The 26,713-nt window shown below is 40.8% G+C and overlaps 1 pseudogene; it reads left to right on the top strand.

Moving 5' to 3' along the window:
- Nucleotides 1–393: 393 nt before the first annotated feature.
- On the top strand, nucleotides 394–26,504 carry LOC129481580 (WASP homolog-associated protein with actin, membranes and microtubules-like; annotated as a pseudogene).
- The last annotated feature ends 209 nt before the right edge of the window (nucleotides 26,505–26,713 follow it).

The following is a 26,713-nucleotide window of genomic DNA, read 5'->3' as shown; positions in this document are numbered from 1 at the left end:
CGTGGTCTCGATCTCCTGACCTCGTGATCCACCCGCCTCGGCCTCCCAAAGTGCTGGGATTACAAGCGTGAGCCACCGCGCCCAGCCTACATTTCAGTTTTTTTAAACCAGAGTGTTGTCGTGCTATATCATGTGGGTCCCATCATTACAGGCATTATGTATTCTAATAAGATGGCAAGAGACAAAATGTTTAAGCTGTTCAGGCTAGAGGTAAAATGGAAGAGTTGAGGTGGTCTTGGCTGAGAGTCAGTTGAGTCTGGACTCTGGCCCTACCTGGCCGTGTGTATGGATAAGTTTCTGAACTTCTTTTCTTCAAAATATAACCAGGCTAAGAGCAGCCTGATGGGAGTCCGACTGAGCAGGGTTTGAATCCCAGCTTTGCCATTTAGCATGATGAGATGTGAGGTAAGTTACTTAATTCAAGCCCCACGTCCTCATCTATAAATGCAGACAACAGTATCTACCTTCAGGTTGTTGTCAGGATTAATATAATTTATGTAAAGTATTTTACCCAACATTTGGCATATATTTGTATACAGTAATTGGCATATCTTTGGCATAAAATAAATGTTACAAAACATGAGTGTTTTCCTTGTTACTGGTGTGGTACCTTGCATTTTCAAGTTGTCTTAGTCCATTCACATTACTATAACAAAACACCTTAGACAGGATAATTTAGACAATTATAAAACGAAATTTATTGCTCACAGTTCTAGAGGGTGGGAGTTTAAGACTGAAGTGTCAGCAGATTTGGTATCTGGCGAGAGCTTGCTCTCTACTTCATAGATGGTGACTTCTGTGTGTCCTTACTTGGTGGAAGGGGCTAGGGAGATTTTGGAGGCCCCTTTTAAAGGCACTAATCCCATTCATGAGGGCTCTGCCAGTCACATTCCAAAGCCTTCATCTCTTAATACTACTGCATTGGAGATTAAGTTTCAACACATGAATTTTAGAGACACAAACATTTAGACCATAGCACAAATCGATATGTTTCTCTTTTGTTTAGATTTGCTGAGAGAGAGAAATTGAGAGACAGATTGAGATTCAGTAAAGGGTAAAGTTACTGAAGTTGTAAAAGTATATTCAAGAACATGATAAGGGAAATATATAGGGCATTGCAGCAAATGAAATATAACATGGATACTGTGAATGATTTCTAAAAACTCAAGTTTACAAAAAACATATTTTGAAGACTTGAACTGTTGAAACATTTAATCCTTGTAGATCATGAGTGGAAGAACAGATTCTCTAAGTAGTGAAGAGAAATAGAGCAGTGGTCCCCAACTTTTTTGGCATCAAGGACTGGTTTTGTGGAAGACAATTTTTTTCACAGACCTGGTGGTGGTGGGGATGGTTTCAGAATGATTCAAGCCCATTACATTTATTGTGCACTTTATTTCTATTATTATTACTTTGTAACATATAATGAAATAGTTATACGACTGACCATAATGTAGAATCCCTGGGAGTCCTGAGATTGTTTTCCTGCAACTAGATGTTCCCACCTGGGGGCAATGGGAGACAGTGACAGATCATCAGTCATTAGATTCTCATAAGGAGCACACAACCTAGATCCCTTGCATGCTCAGTTCAAAATAGGGTTCATGCTCCTATGAGACTCTAATGCTGCTGCTGATCTGACAGGAGGAGGAGCTCAGGGGGTAACATGAGCCATGAGGAGCAGCTGTAAATACAGATGAAGCTTTGCTCACTCAGCCGCCACTCACCTCCTGCTGTGCAGCCCAGTTCCTAACAGCCATAGACTAGTATGGGTTTGGAGAGCCCTGAAATAGAGGATATCCAGCAAGCCTTTTGAATGAGTGAATTATTCCATTCTAACCACTGGAATATAAAAGATAAATAGTCTCTCAGGAATTCACACTGTGTTGCCTTTTGCATTAAAAGAATCACCTAAGTTATCTGGAGCTTCATGTACATGGGTCAGATGTTGCTGGCATTGTCCTAACTCTGCATGGCTGCTCTCAAATCAGTCCTTCACCATCTCCATGAGATTCATGCCGTGAGACCCTAATTTCCTTCATTTTTTCAAAGACATCTATTTTCCAGGAGGACTCGTCTGCATTTTTAAGGAAAACTCTGGCTACAGGCCATCAGATGTTTTTCCCCCTGCCAACACTCTGGGTGACATTAGCGCATTTGTGCAAAATACATTCAACACCTTGGCCTTACACCTTTTGATCTCCTTATCTTCAATAACATGTATTTCTACTCTAATTTAGGCACCCACATTCATTGCCTCATCAGGACTGATGACATCTTCTGTAGTTATTCACATTGTATTTTTGAATTCCAGTGGCCCTCTCACCTTTGACTTCAATACCTGATTCTTTTTAGTCTTTTAAAATTTTTATTTTCTCTTCACACATTATTTCACCTCCTGTAGAACACTATTTTCTTCCACCTTTGCCTCAGTTATTTACCAAATATCTCTCCTTTTTTTTTTCTCTTTTGAGACAGAGTCTTGCTCTTTTCCCTAGGCTGGAGTGCAGTGGTGCAATCTTGGCTCGCTGCAACCTCTGCCTCCCAGGTTCAAGTGATTATCCCGCCTCAGCCTCCTGAGTAGCTGGGATTACAGGCACCTGCCAACATGCCCAGCTAAGTTTTGTATTTTTAGTAGAGATGGGGTTTCACCATGTTGGCCAGGCTGGTCTCGAACTCCTGACCTCAGGTGATCCAACCACCTCGGCCTCCCAAAGTGCTGGTATTACAGGTGTGAGCCACTGCAGCCGGCCAACCAAATATCTCTTAAGCACCTCAAGTGCTTTACAACATGGAATGCCAGAATACACCAATTCCAAGCCAAATCCACACAGGAGTGAAAAATTCTGTTTAGATAAATGCAACTATTCAAACACATGCTTTCAAATAACGCTTCTTCCTTAGTGCTGAGGGCCATCTTGATACTTTGTTAAAAGGATTCGATCAAGAGACAGAATAGAGAGATTGAGGGAGAGTGTGATGCTTTCTTTAATGCCCTGATCCTGAGTTAGATGTATCAGCAATGTGTCCTGGAGCTTTTACTAAACCTCCTGTTTCCGCATCTACCACCTTCTATCACACTGGATTCTTTACATAGTTTCCACCACGACACTGTAAATGTTAAGGATGTCAAATCAAGATTGAATCTGGGTTTTTCCACTGCCTTTATATTATAGCAAAGTACCTGGTACATAGTTTATAGTTAATAAGTATTTATCATCTGAGTGGATTAGTTACCCTATATTATCTTCCCAAATAAATGCCGATTTCAAATAAATACCAAATTTTGCCAACTCTCTATTCAAACCCACATCTTTCATTTTCAGGAAATGACATATTCTCTTTAATGAAAATAAGGACATAAAGTATCACCTACCTTTATGTAGCCAGTCCCACCCTCCTATAAACTTACCTATAATTGGGTGATGAGTGATCCTTCCTCTTAACTAAATATAATTTTTCACTTGTAGAATTGATCTAGCTCATGCCTTTCATTATATCTTGTATCTTTCCCCATTTGTTATTGTGTCTCATATCTCTGCCTTCAGCCCTTCCCACTTCTCTATCTCTTATTTTGCCTGTAAACATGATTGAGGCAAAATGATTGAGGTAGAATGACATAACCAAAAAGAGGGTAATTTCAGAACTTCATTCCAATATGAGAGAGCTCCAGTGGGCCCTTTTATCTTCTAAAATCACCCTCTTTTTTGTTATGCTATTCTCTAGCTTCCAACTACATTTTTTTGTAAAGAGATGGGGTCTCGCTACATTGACCAGGCTGGTCTTGAAATCCTGACCTAAAGTGTTCTTCCCATCTCAGCCTCCCAAAGTGCTGGGATTACAGGCGTGATCCATCACAGCTGGGCCCCAACTTCTATCTTGCTGACCCTTTTCTTATTCTCTTCTTTTGAAAGGAGTTTTCAATTTGCTACTTTACTTGCTAATATCCCATTCATGCATCAACCCAATGTAGAGTAGCTCTATTCTAACTACTCTGCCAAAACTGTTCTTCCATACCGTTCCACTCTTTTCACTCAAAGTGCCCCATATTTTTGAAGAATGGTATCATTCATGATACAATATTCTCTAGTAAGCAGATTTGGACATGGAGATATATACTAGGGAGTGCCGTTGGATTACTACCTGTGAAAAGGAGAAGAAGGAAGCTGGATTGGGGGAAAGGGAAAAAGCTGGGCTGAAAAGAAGTCCTGGACCACAGCTTTGGCTCATCTCACAGGGGACTTTAAAGATAAAATGGCCCACTGGCATCCTCTCACATTGCAATGACATGACTGAGTCTTTATAGGCCCCAAGTCCCCTCCCCACCTCTTTCACCTGCCTCCTTGCCTCACTTCAATCAGTCATTGGATATGCGCCACAACTGGGAACGTCAGGACCTTAGGCAGGGGGAAGCTCTGCAGCTGAGGTGACGTCTGAAGGGGCTCACAGCTGAGTCCTGTCTACTGACACAGCTCTCAGGGAGGACCTAGGTGATGTATCTCTGTGTATATCATATATATGAGTAATGATATTAGAGGTTTTATAATTTAACCTTTTTTCTCCTTTTTATCTTTAATCTTCACTGTATTTCAGTCATGGTCTTCAGGTTTCAAAGTGACCTTTAAGATTCAGCAAAGAATATACAGCTTTTTAAACATGGGGAATAAAACAAGAAGAATGTGATAGCATAGTGTAATGGTGCCATAGAAATAAACGATAAAAAAGAATTTAAAGAGAGAACCAGAAGTCAATTTCATAAATGCCACCATTACATTACTTAGGTTAAGCTTTTGAATTTATCTAGAAAAATGTCATTGGCCAAGACATTAACATTTATAGAGGAATACAAAAGTGCAAAATTAAAGTTCCTAAGAATCAAGTCCAGAGAAATAGAAAATATGTAAAGGCTATTGTTCTCAGTTTGGCAAATAAAATTTAAAAAAAAGCAAACCCAATTTCAAATAACATTTCTAGTGTTTCCCACACATTTTTTTCATATTTTAAAATCACTAATATAGCATTACATTTTAAAAAAGCATATTTCAATACCTTACCTTGAAATCATAAGATGTATTTTTTCAGTGAAATCTTACGGTAAAGCAGCATAAAAAATATAAATTGTACAGTGTGATATAAATGCAAACTATCTGATGTTCAATTTAATCATTTTTTTCAGGAACCTAAATATTATTTATTTATTATTAATGATTTAATATTAATTACAATGAAAAGAATATTGCCTTTGAGATCTTCCATTAATGATTCAGTTCCCAGGTCCTGATTTCTTTATAAACTTCTAAATTCTTGAGAGAGAAACGTACTTGGCTCAAATTTAATCATGTTAGAATACAGGTTCTGTATCAACTTAGCTTTTGTAGACACTATATGGTATAAGAAGACAATGTTTCATTTTATGTCAGTTTCTTGCATAAACTTGTTCAATTCATTCATTCAATAAATAGTCATTGAGTTCATATCATGTCCCAGGTACTTTCTTTTTTTTTTTTGAGGTGGAGTCTCGCTCTGTCGCCCAGGCTGGAGTGCAGTGGCACGATGTCCGCTCACTGCAAGCTCCGCCTCCCGGGTTCACGCCATTCTCCTGCCTCAGCCTCCAGAGTAGCTGGGACTACAGGCGCCCGCCACCACGCCCGGCTAATCTCTTTTTTATTTTTAGTAGAGACAGAGTTTCACCGTATTAGCCAGGATGGTTTCGATCTCCTGACCTCGTGATCCTCCCTCCTGGGCCTTCCAAAGTGCTCAGATTATGGCGTAAGCCACCGCGCCCAGCCATCCCAGGTACTATTAAAAACACTGATATTATATGGTGAAAAAGACTGACGGGGTCCCAGTACATATTTTATATGGAACATACTGATGTCTTTCCTAAAACCTCAAGTATAGTCTCTGATTTGCCTATATAAAGAGTGACAAGTTTTATTTTTACTTTCTGCAAAAATTCAGTTTCTTGTTGTTTTCTCATCATACATACAACTTTTATTCAAATATTCATCTAGGGGCCAGGTGCAGTGATCTCTACTAAAAATACAAAAAATATTAGCCGAGCGTGGTGGCGAGCGCCTGTAGTCCCAGCTACTCCAGAGGCTGAGGCAGGAGAATGGCGTGAACCCGGGAAGCGGAGCTTGCAGTGAGCCGAGATCGCGCCAATGCACTCCAGCCTGGCGGACAGAGCGAGACTCCGTCTCAAAAAAAAAAAAAAAGATAAGAATAGGTAAGGGTAAAGAGAAAGGTGTCCTTATTTATCAACTTTGCTTATTTAGTTTTTTCAAGTTCAACAAGACCCTCCTCTCCCTTCAAGAAGATGATTCCTAGGCATGTTTATTACTATCAAAACAGTTGAGTTTTTTTTTCATTCATATTGTTAAAATACCAATTGTGGAGCGAAAAATGCTTCAGCTGGGACTGCCCCCTGACAGGCGGTGCGACGAGGTCAGGCCCGCGCCCGCCGAGCCCTAGGGCCGCTGCCGCCGACGGCCGTGGAGGACTAGCAGCCCGACAGCCCGGAGGGCTGGGCGCCGGTCTCGGAGGGCCTCTTCGCCGATCCCGAGAGGCACCGGCTGCGCTTCCTGGTGGCTTGGAACGGCGCGGAGGGCAAGTTCGCTGTGATTTGTCCCGACCGCACCACCGCGCAGCAACGGCAGCGGCGCGAGGGGGCCCGGCTGGAGCTCGAGCCCAAGCCCGAGGCCGCCGTGTCCCAGTCCAGCTGGGCCGGCTGGCTCTCGGCGCGCGCCAGCAGCTAGCGGCGCTGTGGCCGCCTCTGAAACGCTGCTTCCCGCGGCTGCCGCCGGAGCTGGACGTGGGCGGCGGCGGGGCCTGAGGTCCGGGGCTCAGGCTGTGGGCGCTGCTCTGGCTGGCGCGCGGGCCCCGGCGAGGCGGCGCTGCAGGAGCTTTGCGGGCAGCTGGAGCGCTGCCTGGGCACGGCGGCCCACGGCTGCGGCGGCGCCACCGTGCGCGACGCGGTCCTCGCGGCTAAGGGCCGCTCGGCTGACTGCGAGAGCCGGCGCGAGTTTCGGGAGCGGGCCCTGCGCGCGTGATGGATCGAGGCGGACGCGCGGCTGCGTCAGGTAAGCGAGGCCGGGCCTCCAGCGTTCGTTCGCGCTTCGGTGGCCTGGGACCCTGTGAGAGGCTCCCCCCGGCGCGGAGAGCCCTGGCTGACGGCTGATGGGGAGGAGCCACGGGCGGAGAAGGCCACGGACTCCCCGGTGCCCTCACCTGCGGGGGACCGCTGCGGGAAACCGGGGGGAGCTCCGGCAGGGCCTGCAGAGAGGACAAGTGGCATTAGAGCCTAGTGTACTTGCAGCTGGGAGCTGGGCTAGGCCCCCAACCTTTGCCCTGAAGATGCTGGCAGAGCAGGATGTTGTAACGGGAAATGCCAGAAATACTGCAAGCAAAACTGAAAACAAGCCATCCACAGACTACATGTAAACAATTCCAAGTCTGTGTATGAGGGGACATCGCAAGTGGGATAAAATGGTTTAAAGGAAGAAATGGCTTTTAGGAGTTAGGGTGTTTTGTTTTCAGTAATACAGACTTGGTCAAATTGAAAGCCGGTAGAAAGTGAACTTTATTCATCAGTTTAGAATAACCGCATTAGTGCCCTTTTAAGCTTGAAGGAGGTAGTTTGAGAGAGTAATTATTTGAGTGGTAAACTTACTGAACCTAAGGGGACGGGGAAGTACATGTTCATAGAAGGGTTTAGGAGAAAATATGCCTTCTAAATCCACACCCACAGTTTACTAAGGAGAGCCAGGCTGGAGTCTCAGCTCACTGCTCTTATTAACCTGAATGATATTTTTCTGTGCATTCTTTTGAGGAAGGGGAGGTGAAAAGAATTCAGCCTAAGTTAAATATAGAATAAGCTTTCTAAATTAAAATGGTTTTATAAAAGGAGCTTGTTAGTGGGGTCATTTTCGTACTCTGAGCTTTATGTGTAAATGTCTACACACCCACTTAACATGTGTTGATTTCATTTTAGAATATGAGGAAACCACAGGGGAGTTTCAGACCAGTCAGCTTTTGATCTTCAACTTCATCATTTTCACCTTAAGATACGAGGAACCCATAGGGGAGTTTCAAAAATGGTACCATTTTGTATCAGACTTGTTTTTTAAACACTTGGTTTCTCACAGAGATAGGTGGTTTCTCCTTAAAATTGAACATTTATATGATGTATTTTACTGTAGTTACTATCAGAAAAGTTAGTTTTCCCAAATTTAAGTTCACTCTGTGGTACTATAGCATGAATGTAGTTCATTCTGTTGAGCTAGATGTTCACATTAGTGTAGTTCACATATTTATCTGGAACTCAAAAATGAGGGTTGAGAGGGGAAGCTAAAATTCAAGACATGTCCAAATATATAATTTTAATATTTACTTTATATTTAGAATAGAAAAGCAGTTGAATCTAGAATTAGACCAATTGCTAGCATTGCTAGGATATATAAAACAAAGCTGAATGTTTTGACTCTGTAATTTTTCTGAATAGTCTAAGAAATAAGGCTGAAATGTATCACTTGCCTTAAGTTTACTTTTGCGTGTGTGTTTTAATTTTGTTCAGTGAGGCTTTCACTTAAAAAAAAAAACCATAATATTATTACCTGTATAAAAAATACAGCTGAAAAGTAGATCACTTTATCCTTAAGCAGAAGGATGGAAATAGAATTTAAGAATGTATTGGTTGAAAAACATCTATATTATTTGATTTTATTTCTCTTCTTGTGGGAGTAAAATAACTTCCAACCAAATCAGTCCACCTAGATTATACACTGTTTAGTTTGTTTTCTGCCCTGCAGCACAAGCAATAACCAGCAGAGACTGGAACCACAGCTGAGGCTCTGTAAATGAGTTGACTGCTAAGGACTTAAATGGGACTATTAACCTGGAGCAGAGAATCAACATGCCAAAGTACTTGGAGACAGCTCTGTAATGTTTTATGAGGTTTTTTTTTTTTTTTTTTTTTTTGAGATGGAGTCTTGCACTGTCACCTAGGCTGGAGTGCAGTGGCGCCATCTCAGCTCACTGCAAGCTCCGCCCCCCCGGGTTCACGCCATTCTCCTGCCTCAGCCTCCCCAGTAGCTGGGACTACAGACACCCACCACACCCACCACCACGCCTGGCTAATTTTTTGTATTGTTACTATACACAGGGTTTCACAGTGTTAGCTAGGGTGGTCTCGATCTCCTGACCTCGTGATCTGCCTGCCGTGGCTTCCCAAAGTGCTGGGGTTACTGGCTTGAGCCACCACGCCTGGCCCTTATGAGCTTTTAAAAAGGAATACAGCCTCACAAAACCTTTACGGTCAGAAAAGTCAAATGAAAAAATATCCACAACCTCAAACCTTCTTTTGGGTCCTTTTCGCTGCATACTTAGTGCATAGTGTACTCTGCCTCTCCATTTAATTATAAAAGTCTCCTTTTTTTTTTTTTTTTTGGAACGGAGTTTCGTTCTTGTTGCCCAGGCTGGAGTGCAATGGCACTATCTCGGCTCACCATGACCTCTGCCTCCCGGGATCAAGCGATTCTCCTGCCTCAGCCTCCCCAGTAGCTCAGACCCTAGATTGTAATTCGGTAACCTAAATTTACAGGCATGCACCACTACACCCAACTAATTTTGTGTTTTTAGTACAGACAGGGTTTCTCCATGTTGGTCAGGCTGGTCTGGAAGTCCTGACCTCAAGTGATCCACCCGCCTCGGCCTCCCAAAGTGCTGGAATAACAGGCGTGAGCCATGGTGCCTGGCCAAAAGTCTCCATATTATTATACAATCTTCAGAAGCACAGTGCTGAATGACTACAGTAATAATATTCTGCCATGGATATATCATAATTTACTTAACAATTCTTGTTTTATTGGGCATTTTTGATGGAGGAGGATAACATTTTCATATTTAACCAATATTTTAAAATGGATATATTGAAAGTTGAGAACATGAAGGTTTCTTTTGTTTAGTTTTGTTCGTTGGATATGTATTACACTGTCCTGACTTGAGCTTTGTTCACATTTGCTTTCTAGGTTATTCAAGGACACGGAAAGGCCAACACCATGGTAGCATTAATGAAAGTTTACCAAGAGGAAGATGAAGTGTACCAGGAATTAGGTACCGTGGCAACCATATTCTTCCAGTACTTATTGCAGCCATTTAGGGCTATGCGAGAAGTTGCAATTTTATGTAAGCTTGATATTTTGGGTTTTTTTTTAATTTTTATTTTATCACATTTACTATTTGTCATATGTTATTTCTTTATTTACACTTAATGTTCAATCTCTGTACTTCGTTTGGGTTTACTCTTATGTTTATTTACTTATTTCTTGATAGAGATAAGGTTTTACCATGTTGCTCAAGCTGGTTTCTAACTGCTGAGCTCAAGCAGTCGGCCCACCTCGGCCTCCCAAAGCATAGCATTACAGGCATAAGCCACTATGCCTAGTTCACCCTTAGGTTTAAATATTGAATTTATATTTAAGTTGATAGAAAATGAAGACATTTACGTTGGTCATCTTAATAGCTTAAGATTCCTACAGATTTTAAAGAGTTAAATGTTTTTTCTGGCAATGAATTTTTTTTTTTTTTTTTTTTTTTGAGATAGGGTCTCTCTTTGTCAGCCAGGCTGGAGTGCAGTGGCACGATCTTGGCTCACTGCAACCTCCTCCAGGTTCAAGTGACTCTTCTGCCTCAGGCTCCTGAGTACCTGGGATTACAGGTGTGCACCACCATGCCCAGCTAACTTTTTTTGTATTTTTAGTAGAGACAGGGTTTCACCATGTTGGCCAGGCTGGTCTCGAACTCCTGACCTCAAGGGAGCCACCCGTCTCAGCCTCCCAAAGTGCTGGGATTACAAGCGTGAGCCACTGCGCCCAGCCTGATGAATTGTTTTTGATGTGATGTTTATTTGCTTCAGTTTGTTTTCCTCTAAGGACTCATGCAGATTTCTTAAAATAGGATGAAAATTTAAATAGCAGGACCCTAGATTGTAATTCAGTAACCTAAATTTTAGTAAATGCTGTTATTGCTCTTGCCTCATTGAGCCATCAAACAACCTTGTGACACCATTCAGAAAAGGCATTCTTATTCCAGTGTTACAAATGAATCTACAGTCCAGAGTCGTTAAATAGCTTGCCTTGGGTCTCAACAACGGGAAGCAGAAGACACCTGAGAGATCTCTTGATTTCTGCCCCGTGCACTGGGCCATCTTTCCACATATAATCTCACGAGCCCTGCCAGATGATTGTACTATAAAAATAGTATCACATTTAGATGAAACTCATGCCACTCTAACCTGTGGATAAAGTTGTTCTGTTCATTATTTTGAAAGTCTATTATTTGGAGGCCGGGCGTGGTGGCTCACGCTTGTAATCCCAGCACTTTGGGAGGCCGAGGTGGGTGGATCACAACGTCAGGAGATTGAGACCACAGTGAAACCCCATCTCTACTAAAAATACAAAAAAATTAGCCGGGCGTGGTGGCGGGCGCCTGTAGTCCCAGCTACTCAGAGAGGCTGAGGCAGGAGAATGGCGTGAACCTGGGAGGTGGAGCTTGCAGTGAGCTGAGATTGCGCTACTGCACTCCAGCCTGGGCGACAGAGCAAGACTCCGTCTCAAAAAAAAAAAAAGAAAGTCTATTATTTGGAGAGTCTACTTCTTGCATATATTTTGCTTTCTTCTTTTTTTTTTTTTTTTTTTTTTTTTGAGATGGAGTTTCACTCTTGTTGCCCAGGCTGGAGTGCAATGGCATGATCTTGGCTCACTGCAACCTCCGCCTCCTGGATTCAAGCAATTCTCCTGCCTCAGCCTCCCGAGTAGCTGGGATTACAGGCATGTGCCACCATGTCCGGCCAGGCCTATTTTGTATTTTTTCAGTAGAGACGGGGTTTCTTCATGTTGGTCAGGCTGGTCTCGAACTCCTGACCTCAGGTGATCTGCCCGCCTCAGGCTCCAAAAGTGTGGGATTACATGCATGAGCCACTGCACCTGGTCTATATTTTTCCTTTCTTTAACAGCTGTTTTAAGACACCATTCACAGATTTTATATATATATATATATATAAATATATATATATATGATGTACAATTAAGTGATTTTTAGTATATTGAAAGTTGCACAATGATCATTACTATGTAATTTCAGGACATTTTCACCCCCAAAAGAAACCCTGTACCCATTAGTCACTCTCAACCCTGGGCAACTACCAGTCTACTTTCTGTCTCTCTGGATTTCCCTACTCTGGACATAGCAACAGCATTATTCAATATATGGTCCTTTCACTCAGCACAATGTTTGCAAGGCTAATCCATGTTACAGCAAATATCAGGATTTCATTTCTTTTTATTGCTCAGTAATATTCATTGTATGGATATATTGCATTTTATTCATCAGTTGATGAACATTTGGGTTGTTTCCACTTTTTGGCTATCATGAATAATTCTGCTATGAATGTTTGTATGTAAGTTTCTGTGTAGACATATGTTTTCATTGCTCTTGTGTATGTACTGAGAAGTAGGATTGCCGGGTCCTATGATTACTCAATGTTTAACCTTTTGAAAGACTGCCAGATGGTTTTCCGAAGTGGGTGCATCATTTTATATTCCCAAAAGCAGTAAATGAGGGTTCCAATTTGTCCACATTATCACCGACACTTGTAGTTGTGTGTCTCTTTGGTTACAGCCATCCTAGTGGGTGTGAAGTGGTATCTCATTATGGTTCTGATTTGTAATTCCTTGTCGGCTAACTTGTACATATTTCTTATGCTTTGTAGAAGAAAAATTGCATATTGGATGACATAGCAGTACATGTCTTAGTTCAGGCTGTTACAACAAAGTACTGTAGATTAGTGGCTTATAAACAACAAAACTTTTTTTCTCACAGTTCTGGAGGCTGGGTAGTCTAAGATCAAGGTGCTGGCAGATCCAGTGTCTTGTGAGGGCCAGTTTCTTAAGTTGTAGATGACTGTCTTGCTGTGTCTTCACATGGTGGAGAGCAGAGAGAGAGATCGTGTGTCTCCTCTTCTTTTCATAAGGGCATTAATCCCATTCTTGAGGGCTCCACCCTCATGACCTAATTACTTCCCAAAGGCCCTATCTTCAAATACCATCATGCTGGGGATTTAGGCTTCAACATATGCATTTTGGGGGGACCCAAACATTCAATCCAATACCAGTACATGTTATAAGCATGAATATACAGATACTGTCTTTTAGGTGATTATATTACATATCCCTAAAAGAAACAATAACAACAGCTAACACTTAAGTGCTGTGTTCCAGGCCCTATGCTGAGTGCTTGACAACACAGATCACTCATTTAAACAATTGTGTATTATTATTAATAGAGAGAAGCATAAGTTGACAACATTCCTCTCTAGAAAAAGTTATTCTAGGCATGTGAAGTGAAGGTCGGTTTTTTTTTTCCCCTTTATGTCCCAGAGTGTCCTTTTGTCTTCCAGGTGGTGCTCAGCTTAGAGCCTTATTCATACGCAGTAAGGGACTGCTGAATGAATGGAAATTTAATTGACTGAGTAGTAGTGCAGTTAAATTAATCCATGTAACCAATTTCCTTTCAATTTCCTAATGGTTCTACATAACTATTAGCTCTTACTAAGACAATTTTCCCTTCTGTCTGTAGAAGTCCTTGGATGAGGATGATCTAGGTCCTAGAAGGGTAGTTGCCCTGGAGAAAGAAGCTGAAGAATGCACCAGACGGGCTGAAGAAGCTGTCGTCTCTATTCAGTATATCACAGTGAATTATTTTCAGGAGACAGTAAAAGCATTAGCAGGTGATAATCCAAAAAATGCTATACGCAGATACATGTAATTGATTGTCATTTTATTCAAATACCATTTGAGTCCCTCTTAGGCACTAGGCACTGTGTTTTCTAGGTGACGAGAATTCAATGTCAAGCATTAAGAGACGTTGTACAGTCTGGTGAAGGTAGAGAAATCTTACTTATCTATTCACTGAAGCACATGGAAAATGGCAGTGACAATAAATGGCACAAAGAAGAGAGACATGGGGCTCTGAGGGTCTGTGAGAGAGAAATTGGGCTTGATCAGGGTGGTCACTGAAGCCCTCTGAGAAGTGGCGCTTGCCCCAGTATCTGAAGGGTAAATGGAAGTTGAGAGAATAGAAAAAGTGAGGAGTGTTCCGGGCAGAAGGAATAACACTGGCAAAGGTCCCCTGGCTTGAGGGAAGTTGGCAAATAGGAGCTTACAGAAAACCTGCGGGGCTGGATCGCAGAGAGTGCAGGACAATGTGGTATGAGGGAAAATGCTGGCAAGACAGGCAGGGGTCGGACCATGCAGGGGCTTGTGGGCTGGGTGAAGGACTTTTTTTCAGTCTTAAATAATTGTTGATAAAAACACCAAATAGGAAACAACTTAATGTCTGTCAGTTTGTTAAGTTATGGTACATTCATAAAAGAGAAAACTGCATAGCTATTAAGCATGATTCTTGATTTTTTTTTTATGAGTGGCAAGAGTTTCTGATATATTGTGCAGAATCAACAAGATACAAAGCAGAATGATGATCCTGGTTTTTTGGTCAAACTATCCATATGAGCATGTCTGTCTAGCTAGACATGGAAACAATATGGAAGCAAGTGTGCCAAAATACAAGACGCAGTTGCCTCAACTAGGTGAGATCATGACTTATTATTGTCCTTTTAAAAATTGAATACCTAAAACTTTATATTAATGACCATGTATTTTTATAATAATAAAAAAGGTCATAAAACAAAATTTCTTTTAAAAAAGATGTTCTGCAGGTAGTATGGAGGCAATAAAAAAAGGATTAGCTCATGATCAGTGTTTCCCTTTTTAATAAGGTGTAATTATATTTTATTTTTATAATCCAACAGGAATGCAGAAAGAAATGGTACAGCATGTGAAGAGATTTGGCCAGGCTGCCTGGGCCACAGCAATTACCAAGATGGAAAAACTTAAGCTAATGCTCAAGAGACTCTGCAACTCATGAGAGCAAAAGAGTTGTGTTTCAATCACAAAAGAGCCAGAATTCAGGGAAAGGTAAGACAAAAATAAACGTAATTTTGTTTTAAAAATACACTTTTTTATTTTTTTATTTTTTGAGACGGAGTCTCGCTCTTTTGCCCAGGCTGGAGTGCAGTGGCGCGATCTTGGCTCACTGCGAGCTCCGCCTCCCGGGTTCACGCCATTCTCCTGCCTCAGCCTCCCGAATAGCTGGGATGACAGGCGCCCGCCACCGCACCTGGCTAATTTTTTGTATTTTTAGTAGAGACGGGGTTTCACCGTTTTAGCCAGGATGGTCTTGATCTCCTGATCTTGTGATCTGCCCACCCGCCTCGGCCTCCCAAAGTGCTGGGATTACAGGCGTGAGCCACCGCGCCCAGCCCCACTTTTATTTTTTAAAAATTTTGTATAAATGATACAAGTGCAGTTTTGTTCCAGGGATATATTGTGTAGTGGTGAAGTTTGGGCTTTTAGTGTAATCATCACCTGTATAATGTAATTGTACTCATTAAATATTTCTCATCCCCCCTCCCACCCTCTTACTCTTCTGAGTCTCCAGTGTCTGTTATTCCACACTGTCTGTGTATACACACTACTTAGCTCCCACTTATAAGTGAGACCATGTGGTAAAGCACACCTTTATTTTTAGATAGCACTTTTCTTTCCAGGCATTGTTAAAGAGCTTCTTTTCTTCACTTATTCCAACACCATCTTCTATGGAAGGTTAGACATAAAGTTTTCCTTTGGTTAAGAGTTTCAAAATACCATATTGTAGGATTCACTTTATAGTAACACTGAGCCCAGTATTGAAGTGGGTACTGTACTTGAAAATCAATCCAGCAATGTTTTCAGTACAGCTTTAAAATAATCAAAGAGATACTTCACCAAAGGATCATAGACACTTAAGTTTTTTCCTATAATCTTATGACTTTAAAGCAGAAAACACTGTAAACACCTGTCTTAGTTGGCTAAGGCTGCTATAACAAGATTAAATATCACAGATTGGGTGGCTTAAACAACGGACATGTATTTCTCACAGTTCTGGAGGCTGGGAAGTCCAAGATCAAGGTGCCTGCAGATTGACTGTCCGGTGAGGATCCTCTTCCTGACTGGTAGACAGCTGCCTTCTTAACTGAGTGCTCATATAGCCTTTCTTCTGTGTGTATGTTTAGAGAGAAAGAAAGTGATCCCTGTCTTTCTCTTCTAATAAGGGCACTAATCCCATGATGGGGGTGCCATCCTTTTGACATAATCTGAACCTAATTACTTCCAAAGGACCCACCTCCAAATAACATCACATTGGGAGTTAGAGTGTCAACATATGAATTTTGGGGGGACACCAATATGCAATACATAATAATACCTCATTGCCATTTATGTTTCTCAAAACCTAAATGTTTTTCTCTGTTTCAAGGATGAGATAAAGTATTAGCATCACTAGATGGAATGAAAAAGTGTTTCTTTCCTATTTGCTTTTTTATATTTAGTACTGAACAAGGAATAGAAAATAGCTAGAATGCTTCTAAAGTTTGTTTTTAATAAACTATTTATTTTAACTTATTTTTCTTTTTTCTATGAAAATAAGATGGAAGATCTTCCAGAACAAGAAAAGCATATAAATGTTGCAGATGAATTAGAAATACAATTTTATGAAATTCAGTTAGAACTATATGAAGTTAAATTTGAGATAATAAAAAACGAAGAAATACTGCTTACTACACAGTTGGACTCTCTTAAAAGACTTATAAAAGGTAAAGTTTATATTTAAGTATATAGATTACAATGTTAATAAATTTAAGGAAATACAGACCATATTATCAATTACTTTTTGTAAACTGTAACATCTGAAAATTTCCTAAAGTTTTCCTTCAGTGGTTTATTATTCAAATAATATATTCATTGTTAGCACATAGCCAAACAAAGAAAGAAAAATGATTATTACCCCAATCCCATCATCTAGAGATGCTTAATGGTTGGCTGGGCACAGTGGCTCAGGCCTATAATCCCAGCACTTTGGGAGGCTGAGGCAGGCAGGTCACTTGAGGTCAGGAGTTCCAGACCAGTCTGGCCAACATGGTGAAACCCTGTCTCTACTAAAAGTACAAAAATACTAAACCCGTCTCTACTAAAAATACAAAGTCCGGTGTGGTGGCACGTGCCTGTAATCCCAGCTACTTGGGAGGCTGAGGCAGGAGAATGGCTTGAACCCGGGAGGCGGAGGTTTCAATGAGCCAAGATCATGCCACTGCACACCAGCCTGGAAGACAGAGCGAGACTCTGTCTAAAAAAGAAAAAAAAAAGAAAGATACTTAGTGGTAACAATTTGCTTTATAACTTTGTAGATTTTAAAATATGCTGATATATAAAAATATAAATTTTTAACCAAAACTACATAACCAGTTCAGTAACATCTTTTTAAAAATTTTTTAATTTTTATGGGCTCATAGTAGATATATATATTTATGGGTTACATGAGATATTTTGACACAGGCATACAATGCATAATAGTCTCTTTTTCATTTAATACATAATTGTCTTACTATTTCAGAAATAATAAAAGTATCAAAATTTTAATGGCTGCATAGTATTCCATTATATGGATATACCGTGATTTCCAAATTTCCGCTGTTTTGAACAGCAGTGTAGTGAACTTTCCTTTACACATGTCTGAGTATAGGACAGATTATCTCCTTGGAATAAATATCTAAGGATGGAATTATTGGGTCGAAGGCAATGTGTATTTTACGTTTTGCTACATAACAATACAACAATCATCTGAGATACATTTTTCCTCACCTCCGTATTATTTTCTGATTTCTAAATTTCATACTACGTAGCCCTCTAGATAGGTTGTACATTTAAAATGACACTCCCAGGCTGGGTGTGGTGACTCACGCCTGTAATCTCAGCACTTTGGGCAGCTGAGGGGGGCAGATCATTTGAGGTCAGGAGTTCAAGACCGGCTTGGCCAACATGGTGAAACCGTGTCTCTACTAAAAATACAAAAATCAGCCAGGCGTAGTGGTGGGCGCCTGTAATCCCAGCTACCTGGGAGGCTGAGGCAGGAGAATCGCTTGAACCTGGAAGGTTGAGATTGCAGTGAGCTGAGATGGTGCCACTGCACTCCAGCCTGGGTGACAGAGTAAGACTCTGTCTCAAAAAAAAAAAAAAAAGAAAAGAAAAAAGACACTCCCATCAGCAGAATATGAGTGTGTATGTTTCCCAGACTCATGCCATTCTTTTGCATTTTTGCTTACTTGACAGAGAAAATGACAATCTTCCAATTTTCATTTATTTAATTGTGAGTGAATATTGAGCAAAATTTTGTATGTTTACAAGCCATTTGTACTTATGAAATGCCTATTCATAGTCTTTGTCCATTTTTCTTTGGAATATTTCCTTTCAACATTAAGAATAATATCCTCTATTGTCTGTCATATGTTGCAAATAATCTCTCCTTGTCATTTGCGTTTTCTTGCCTTTCAGAAATATTTAATTTTTATGAAGTTGCATTTATCAATTTTTTCCCCTGTGGCTTCTGCTTTTAGTATTATGTCTGGCAGTATTCTCCTATCCCAAAATTATGTCAATATATACTTACATTTTCTTTCAGTATGTTTATGATGTTGCTTTTTAAAACACTTAATTCTTTAGCCCGGTGGAATTTGTTTTGATTGTGGTAGGAATTGAACCTTTCCCTCAAATTGTTAAGCAGTCCCAATCACTGATTTTAGAAACGTTTTCCCTAAATGTTTAACATTTCTTCAGTTAAACATTAGATTGACTTTGGTCTGTTTCTATATTGTTCTCCTCCATTGGTTCGTGAGTGGCTTCTGCTGCTGGCTCCATACTGTTCCCATGACTGTCTTGGAGGCACATTTTAGGGTCTAGTAAGGCAAGTATCCCCCCATTACTTCACAAGTTTTCTGACTATTTTCACTCCTTTATTCTTCCAGATGAAATTTAGAATCAAGTTCAAAACAAAAACTCGTTGGAATTTTGATTGTGATTTTGCTTAAAATTAGAGATTACTTTGGGGAGAATAGTGGTCTTTGCGATTTTGAATCTTCCTACGCAAGAACATGGTATGTCTCTCTCCATTTATTTAAATCTTTTTTTCTAAAGTTCCTCCAAGTTTAATAAATTTCTTCACATAGATCCTGAACTTTTAGTTTAATCCTGAGTATTCAGAATTTTTTTTCAGTAGTTTCAGGTTATAAGCATTTTACATATTTAGGGAAAAAATTACATTAAAAAAAGAAGTTAATCTGGAAGGATGCATGCCAAATTGTTCGTAATGTTTTTCCTCCGAGAATGACTCAGAAGGTTTGGGGAAGGAGCAATGTAATTTCACTGTTTATTTGATGTACTTCGGGAGGGTTTGAATTTGTTACAGTAAGCATGACTTAAAAAATCAATATGTAATCAAGATTAAGTATCACTAAGGCATCTTAATAATATATTGCTGGTAGAATATAAGTTGCCTTTCTGGAGGGCAATGTGGCAATAAGTATCAAGATCCTTAAATACTTATCTGCTAAGGAAGTGATAAAAAGTATACACAAAGATTTATACAGAGATGTTCATCACAGTGAAATGAATAATAATGGAACATTGGAACAGCCTAACAACATGGATTGCTTAAATTAGAGAATACTATGCTGCCATTAAAATTTATCTTTTTAAATTTTTTTTTTTATTTTTGGAGATGGGGTCTTGCTCTGTTGCCCAGGCTGTAGTGCACTGGCACAATCTCAGCTCACTGCAGCTTCTGCCTCCCAGGTTCATGCTGTTCTCCTGCCTCAGCCTCCTGAGTAGCTGGGATTACAGGCACACACCCCTGTGTCCAACTAGTTTTTGTATTTTTAGTAGAGACGGGGTTTTGCCATGTTGGCCAGGCTGGTCTTGAACTCCTGACCTCAGGTGTTCCTCCTGCCTTGGCCTCCCAAAGTGCTGGGATTACAGGCATGAGCCACCACACCTGGCCTAAAAATTTATTTCCATCCCATGGAAAATGTTCTTTTAGAACTCCATTGATATGTGTAGCTATGTAAGTAGTATGTGTATGTGTATGTGCACGTGTATATATACGTATGTCTATATAGGTATATATACATGCATATACTACTTACATGTATATACAGACATGCTACTTACATGTGTATAGTCATGTATATATACACATGTGTAAATGTATATTACATTTATATACATATATTTTTTATATGTTAATAGTGATTCTCAGTGGTGGGATTACAAGTGATCTTTATTTTCGTTACATTTAAAAAAATTCAGTGCATTTTTACAAATAATAAAATATGTTTTAAACAATCATTAATACATTTTTAGAAAAACAGGATGAAGTTGTCTATTACGATCCATGTGAAAGTCCAGAGGAACTTAGTCATTGACTGTGGTGGGGCTGCAGGACGATAAGAATTCCGAAGTGAAAGAACTCAGAAGGCAGTGCCAGCAGCTGGAGTCTAAACGGGGCAGGATCTGTGCCAAAAGAGCCTCTCTCTGGAGTAGAAAGGTAGGTACGCTCAGAGCGGCTTTCTTTTCTTTTCTCTTCCAGAGATTTATTCTTGTATGAAGGATAAAGAGGCATTGAAATAAGGTTTTTACCAACACACTGATTAATTTTTTGTGTGCTTATGTACTTATCCATGGCTATAGTTAAAATGATTTTAAATATTTTTCTTAAAAATATTATTTTTTTCTTTTGGGTTTTAAGCATTTAGCAAATCTCAAGGTTTTAATTTATTCATTCAACAACTATTTGTTGAATGCCCACTGCATACACAGGCACTTTATTTTTTTTTTGAGACAGAGTCTTGCCCTGTCACCCAGGCTGGAGTGCGGAGGCATGATCTTGGCTCACTACAGCTTCCGCCTCCTAGGTTCAAGCAATTCTCGTGCCTTAGCCTGCCAAGTAGCTGGGTTTACAGGCACCCGCCACCATGCCCAGCTAATTTTTGTATATTTTGTAGAGACGGGGTTTCGCCATGTTGGCTAGGCTGGTCTTGAACTCCTGACCTCAAGTGAACCGCCCACCTTGGCCTCCCACAGTCCTGGGATTACAGGTGTGAGCCACCATCCCTGGACCACAGGTACTTTAAAAACCACAATAGGTAGAAACTCTATTTCTAATAACCAACTATAACAATTCTAAATATATTTTACTGTAAATTATTGAGTACACAAAACAATTACAGATAACAATATTCAGCTCACCTCAGACCTTGTATTTGGTGATTTTTTTCTTAATTTTTAAAAATCCATGAATACATAAAAAGATAACACTAAGAAATGTAATTTTTTCCGACAGAAAAGGAAGCTTCTATATGTCATTTTTATACAGACTTTTATATGTACTTATCATATTTACTATACTTTTCTCCCTTTTTTTTTTTTTTTGAGACGGAGTCTTGCTCTGTCTCCCAGGCTGGAGTGCAGTGGCGTGATCTCGGCTCACTGCAACCTCCGCCTCCCAGGTTCAAGCGAGTCTGCTGCCTCAGCCTCCTGTGTAGCTGGGATTACAGACGCCTGCCACCATGCCTGGCTAATTTTTGTATTTTTAGTAGAGACGGGGTTTCACCATGTTGGTCAGGCTGGTCTTGAATTCCTGACCTTGAGCCATCCACCTGCCTCAGCCTCCCAAAATGCTGGGATTACAGGCGTGAGTCACTGTGCCCAGCCTACTATACTTTTCTTGTTAGAATTAAGAAAACATGAAAATTGTGACTTTTGTAGTTTATAAAAATGTTAATTACTCTTCCATGTAAATACAAATACTTAAAAAAAACTTGGCTAGGTGCTGTGGCTTATGCCTGTAATCCCAGCACTTTGGGAGGTTGAGGTGGGAGAATCACTTAAGGCCAGAAGTTCGAGACCAGGAACAACACAGTGAGACCTCATCTCTATGGTGCGCACCTATAGTCCCAGCTACTCAAGAGGCTGAGGCAGGAGAATCGCTTGAGGCCAGGAGGTTGAGCTATGATTGTACCACTGCACTCCAGCTGGGGTGATAGAACAAAACCCTGTCTCTAATAAAAAATAAAAATAAAAAATTTCATTAGAAGAGTATATTCTTTGCATGTTCGTGTTTAAGAATTATACTTCTGGATTTAGGAACTGTTACTCAGAGGATTTGAAGATATACGGGCATTTGCCCTTTGCTCCACATTTCAGAAAACCCATGAGCCCCAAGAGGAGTCTCCTTTGGCACTCCCATGGTGCTGTGGATGAAGAGATGCCTCCACCTCCTTGGCAGTGTTATATGTATATGTATGTAAAATGCTCCTGTGCCTTCTCTTATCCAGACTTGGAGCATTAACCTTCACTCTCAAGATATAATCACTCCCCCTATCCCATTTAGAGGAGCTCTTTCCACTGATTCTGGAAATGTTGGAATTTGGAAGGCATTCAGTTAATAGAATGGTAGTTGAGGTGAGCTCTTAACTTGGGTTCAGATCACAGCCTGGCCACTTAGGTAGCCATGTGACATTAGGCAAATTACCTAAATCTCTTTTGGGCTCACAGTTTTCTCCTCTGTTAAAAGAGGATGATAGACCAGGCACGGTCTATCACCCGTAATCCCAGCTACTCGGGAGGCTGAGGCAGGAAAATCGCTTGAACCTAGGAGGTGGAGGTTGCAGTGAGCCAAGATCACGCCATTGCACTCCTCCAGCCTGGGCAATAAGAACAAAACTCAGTTTCAAAAAAAAAAAAAAAGGTAGTGGTAATAATACAAATTTCATGTGAAGATAAAGTAGCATAAAGCATGAAAAGTACTTGGCATTGAAGCTAAATCCTACTCAATAAATGTTAGTATTATCTGTATTACTGTATTATTTTTTACATAGATTAAGGATTTTATGTACATATAGCATATTATATATTGGTATAGTGAGTGGTTAAGCACAGGTGAAACACAGTTATAACAATTTTTCAGGTATTTGTAGGTTGCTCTGCATTTGTAGGTATGCTTGGAAACGTAATTAGTATTCATAATGTTATGGGGAAATGTGTTTAAAACAATCACATTAAAACATTGTTGGGACACATCCCATTTAAGAATGGGGGCTGCCTGTATGTCCTCTCATGGTTGGCGGATTGTTTTCATCTCTTAAAGCACTCTGCTGGGAACAAATTATTTCCATAAGCAGCCAGGCAACTCTCATCATAGACTGTGGAGGAGACAGTACCATTGGGCCACGCCAGAACTAATATTAATGAACGCCTTACACTATGCCCAAATGCAGTGCTTTCTTCTTTTAACCTTTTATGCTATACCAGGGTAATATTAAAAACCATGTAGGTGATTTGTATTATTCCACCAGGATCAGTGCAAAGAAAATCATCGGCTCAGATTGCAACAGGCTGAAGAAAGCATAAGATACTCTCGTCAGCATCACAGTATTCAGATGGTGAGTGCCCTCTGAAGGAAAATGTTCTATGTTTGTGTAGTGTGACATGCGGGCCTAGACTTGTGGAAACTGGAGTTGCGCTGCCCTGGACCTGCAGCTGTCAGCCATTTCGCCTCCAGGCCTGCTGTCTGGGTGCAGCCTTGGGGTGGTAATGTTGGGGTACAGCCTCTTTCTTTGTCAAGACATTTTTATTGTATGCCAAGACATTTTTATTGTATGCCAAGACATTTTTTGTAATGTTGAGCAATTTACCAATATACATTTGTTTAAATATAGAAAAGAGACAAGATAAAAAGGAGCAAAAGAAAAAAGAATGGATCAACCAAGAACGTCAAACACTCCAATGATTGAGAGCATTTAAAGATGTAAGTTCTATAAACAATCACCTCATCTACACCTCTGGGGAAATAAATGAAGACCGCTCTAAAGAGGAAAGTATAAAGTATTAAGAACAGGTCATTCAGAACATGAAACATTTAAAAAATAACATTATTTCTGGTATATCAATAAAAAGCAACAACAAAAATAGACTATCAGTGATTCAAAACCCATGATATAAAATAACTGCTGTTTTTGACATCACAACACGCTTGGGTTCCTGCTCTGCACTCCTCACTGAGTAGTCCTAACTGGCACTGGTGGTTTAGATTGGCAGGGAAAACTGAAAACTCTTCAACTCCCTTGACTTTAGCTGGTATTTCCTCTCATTTGTAATAAACAATTCTTTAAAATGTTATCCAGGCAGCATTGTGATATAAGTGTAGTGAAAGTGCCCGATTAAAAGTAAAATGTGTTGTTTAATTTTTTTTTGATATCTACAACTTTCTTTTTTCTTTTTTTTTAAAGTATATACCTAAGAGGATAATTTTTTTTTATGCCCTCTGTTCCAGGCCTACATTTGTATTTCCTCCACAAAATGATTCTGAGTCTGTAATTTTTGTTCTATTTGACTTTATTATTAGATATTAGAGATAAATTCCTTTAATTAAAAAAAAGCTGCTATGAAGATTCAAAAAATAATTTTTTGCTTTTATTTTTAATTGACACATAATAATTGTACATATTTATGAGGTATAGTGTGATATTTTCATACAAGTGTATAATGTGGAATGATCAAATCAGGGTAATTAACATATCTATCACCGCAAACATTTATCTAAAGGTAAATAGGTTTTTTAAAATAATGTAAATAGGGAGTCTGGCATGGTGGCTCATGCCTATAATCCCAGCACTTTGGGAGGCTGAGGCGGGTGGATTGCTTGAGACCATGAATTTGAGACCAGGCTGGGCAACATGGTGAAACCCCAGCTCTCCTAAAAATACAAAAATTAGCCGGGAATAGTGGTGCATGCCTGTAGTCCCAGCTACTTGGGAGGCTAAGGCAGAAGAATCACTTGAGCCTGGGAGGCAGAGGTTGCAGTGAGCTGAGATCGTGCCACTGCACTCAAGCCTGGGTGACAGAGAGAGACTCCGTCTCAAAAAAACAAAAAAAGTTTCTTCCCTACGTGTATGTTTCTATTAGTTTTCTTCTTGGTCTTTCTCATTTAGTCTTGTGTTGTCTTACGGCATTCCTAGTAAACTTTTATCTGCCTCCAGAGAGTATTGACTTTGACTTTATGGCACAGAATTGGAGTAAGTGCAGATCACCTTCATCTAGTTTGGGACTAAGCTGGTTCAAAGCAGGTTTTAGGTTTTGTGACGGCTGGTCTGTTTTATTTGTTTGGACTCCTAGGGGTGGCCCTTCCAGGGTCCCCACAAAGGTCCCATCTCCTTCCTGGGACCCAAATTCTCATTAGGTCATTTCAGCCCTGTGAGAGTGCCAAACATTCAGCTAGGCTTTCCAGCCTGTTAACTACCACTTCATACTCAGTTTCTTAGCCTCTTAGCCCTCTACTGTTGACCAATCACCAAATGTGGAAAAGCACTACAGACTGTCAGGGTCACCTCCTAGGCCTGGTCACTCAAGTCCTGGCTGAGGTCTCCAATTACCTTCCAACAATTGTTTTTGGTGGTGGGGCACATTTTTGTCCAGTTTTTCTAACTGCTCTTGTGGGGAGGCTAATCTGTAACAAGCTACTCTGCCTTCAATGAAAGTTGAAAACCTTCATCTGTCTTTTTTTTTTTTTTTTTTTTTTTTTTGAGATGGAGTCTCGTTCTGTTGCCCAGGCTCTAGTGCAGTGGCACAGTCTCTGCTCACTGTACCTCTGCCTCCTGGGTTCAAGCAATTCTCCTGCCTCAGCCTCCCGAGTAGCTGGGATTACAGGTGTGTGCCACCATGCCTGGCTAATTTTTATTTTTTTAATAGAGACAGGATTTCACCACGTTTTCCAGGCTGGTCTCGAGCTCCTGACTCAGGTAAGCTACCTGCCTCAGCCTCCGAAAGTGTTGGGATTACAGGCGTGAGCCACTGCATCCGGCCCATCTGTCTTTTAAGAAATGTATTTAATTTGAGGTATAATTTATATTCAGTGAAATGTACAGATCTGGTTTCCATTTTGATCAGTTTCAACAAATGCATTACCCATGTAACCCACCTCCTTTGAAGATATAGAGTATTTCTGTCATCCAGAAAGTTCTTCTGTGCTTTCATCCTGTCCGGCACTCCCCCAGCAGCTGATGAACGTGCTGAGGACATCGGTACAGGATTTTGGCCTCCCCAGAAGAGCTGCTTTGACAAGCCTTCTTGCCTTACCCAGCACTAAATCCCTGCCTGCTCTCTCGAAATTTCCATCTTTAAACTGGTTGTACCTATAACCCGCCCTCATCAAGTCAATAGATAAACAAACCTTCCTGGCCCGGCAGCCCACAGCCTAATATTTACTGTATTCTCAGGCTTTCAGAAATGTAACTCGCCTGCCGGTTCACCCTCACTAGGGCGGCAGCTGCACAGGAGCAGCTAGGCTCACCCATTAAGCAAGAAGCCAATAGCTGGACAGTGACACTCAGACCCCAGCCTGGGCGAGCCTGGCTGAAAGCCCCCTTCCGGTCAGACTGTGGAGAGAGTGGGGCAGAGCATACACAACTCTACTGCCCTCCGCATCCTTCAGCTGTGCTTCCTCCTGGGAGAGGGAGCCGCTAATTAATTTGGCCAAAGCCTTCTTGAGGGCTGTAGGTTCACAGGCTGGGTGTGTGGGGGCCACCATGCTAGAGAGAGAGGCTGGTGTGTCAGAAGGCAGCCACCTGGCCAGAGGAGGGTCAACCCCCTTGGTGACCTCCTTCCCCGGGCTGGACACAGCGCCCTGCACTCTCCACATGTGACTGTTCCCCTCAGAGCTGCTTCCAGGGGAG

The sequence above is a fragment of the Symphalangus syndactylus genome, chromosome 5, assembly GCF_028878055.3.
Source record: "Symphalangus syndactylus isolate Jambi chromosome 5, NHGRI_mSymSyn1-v2.1_pri, whole genome shotgun sequence".
Classification (NCBI taxonomy): domain Eukaryota; kingdom Metazoa; phylum Chordata; class Mammalia; order Primates; family Hylobatidae; genus Symphalangus; species Symphalangus syndactylus.
Note: the sequence above shows the minus strand (reverse complement) of the source record. Positions and strands in the feature narration are given on the sequence as shown.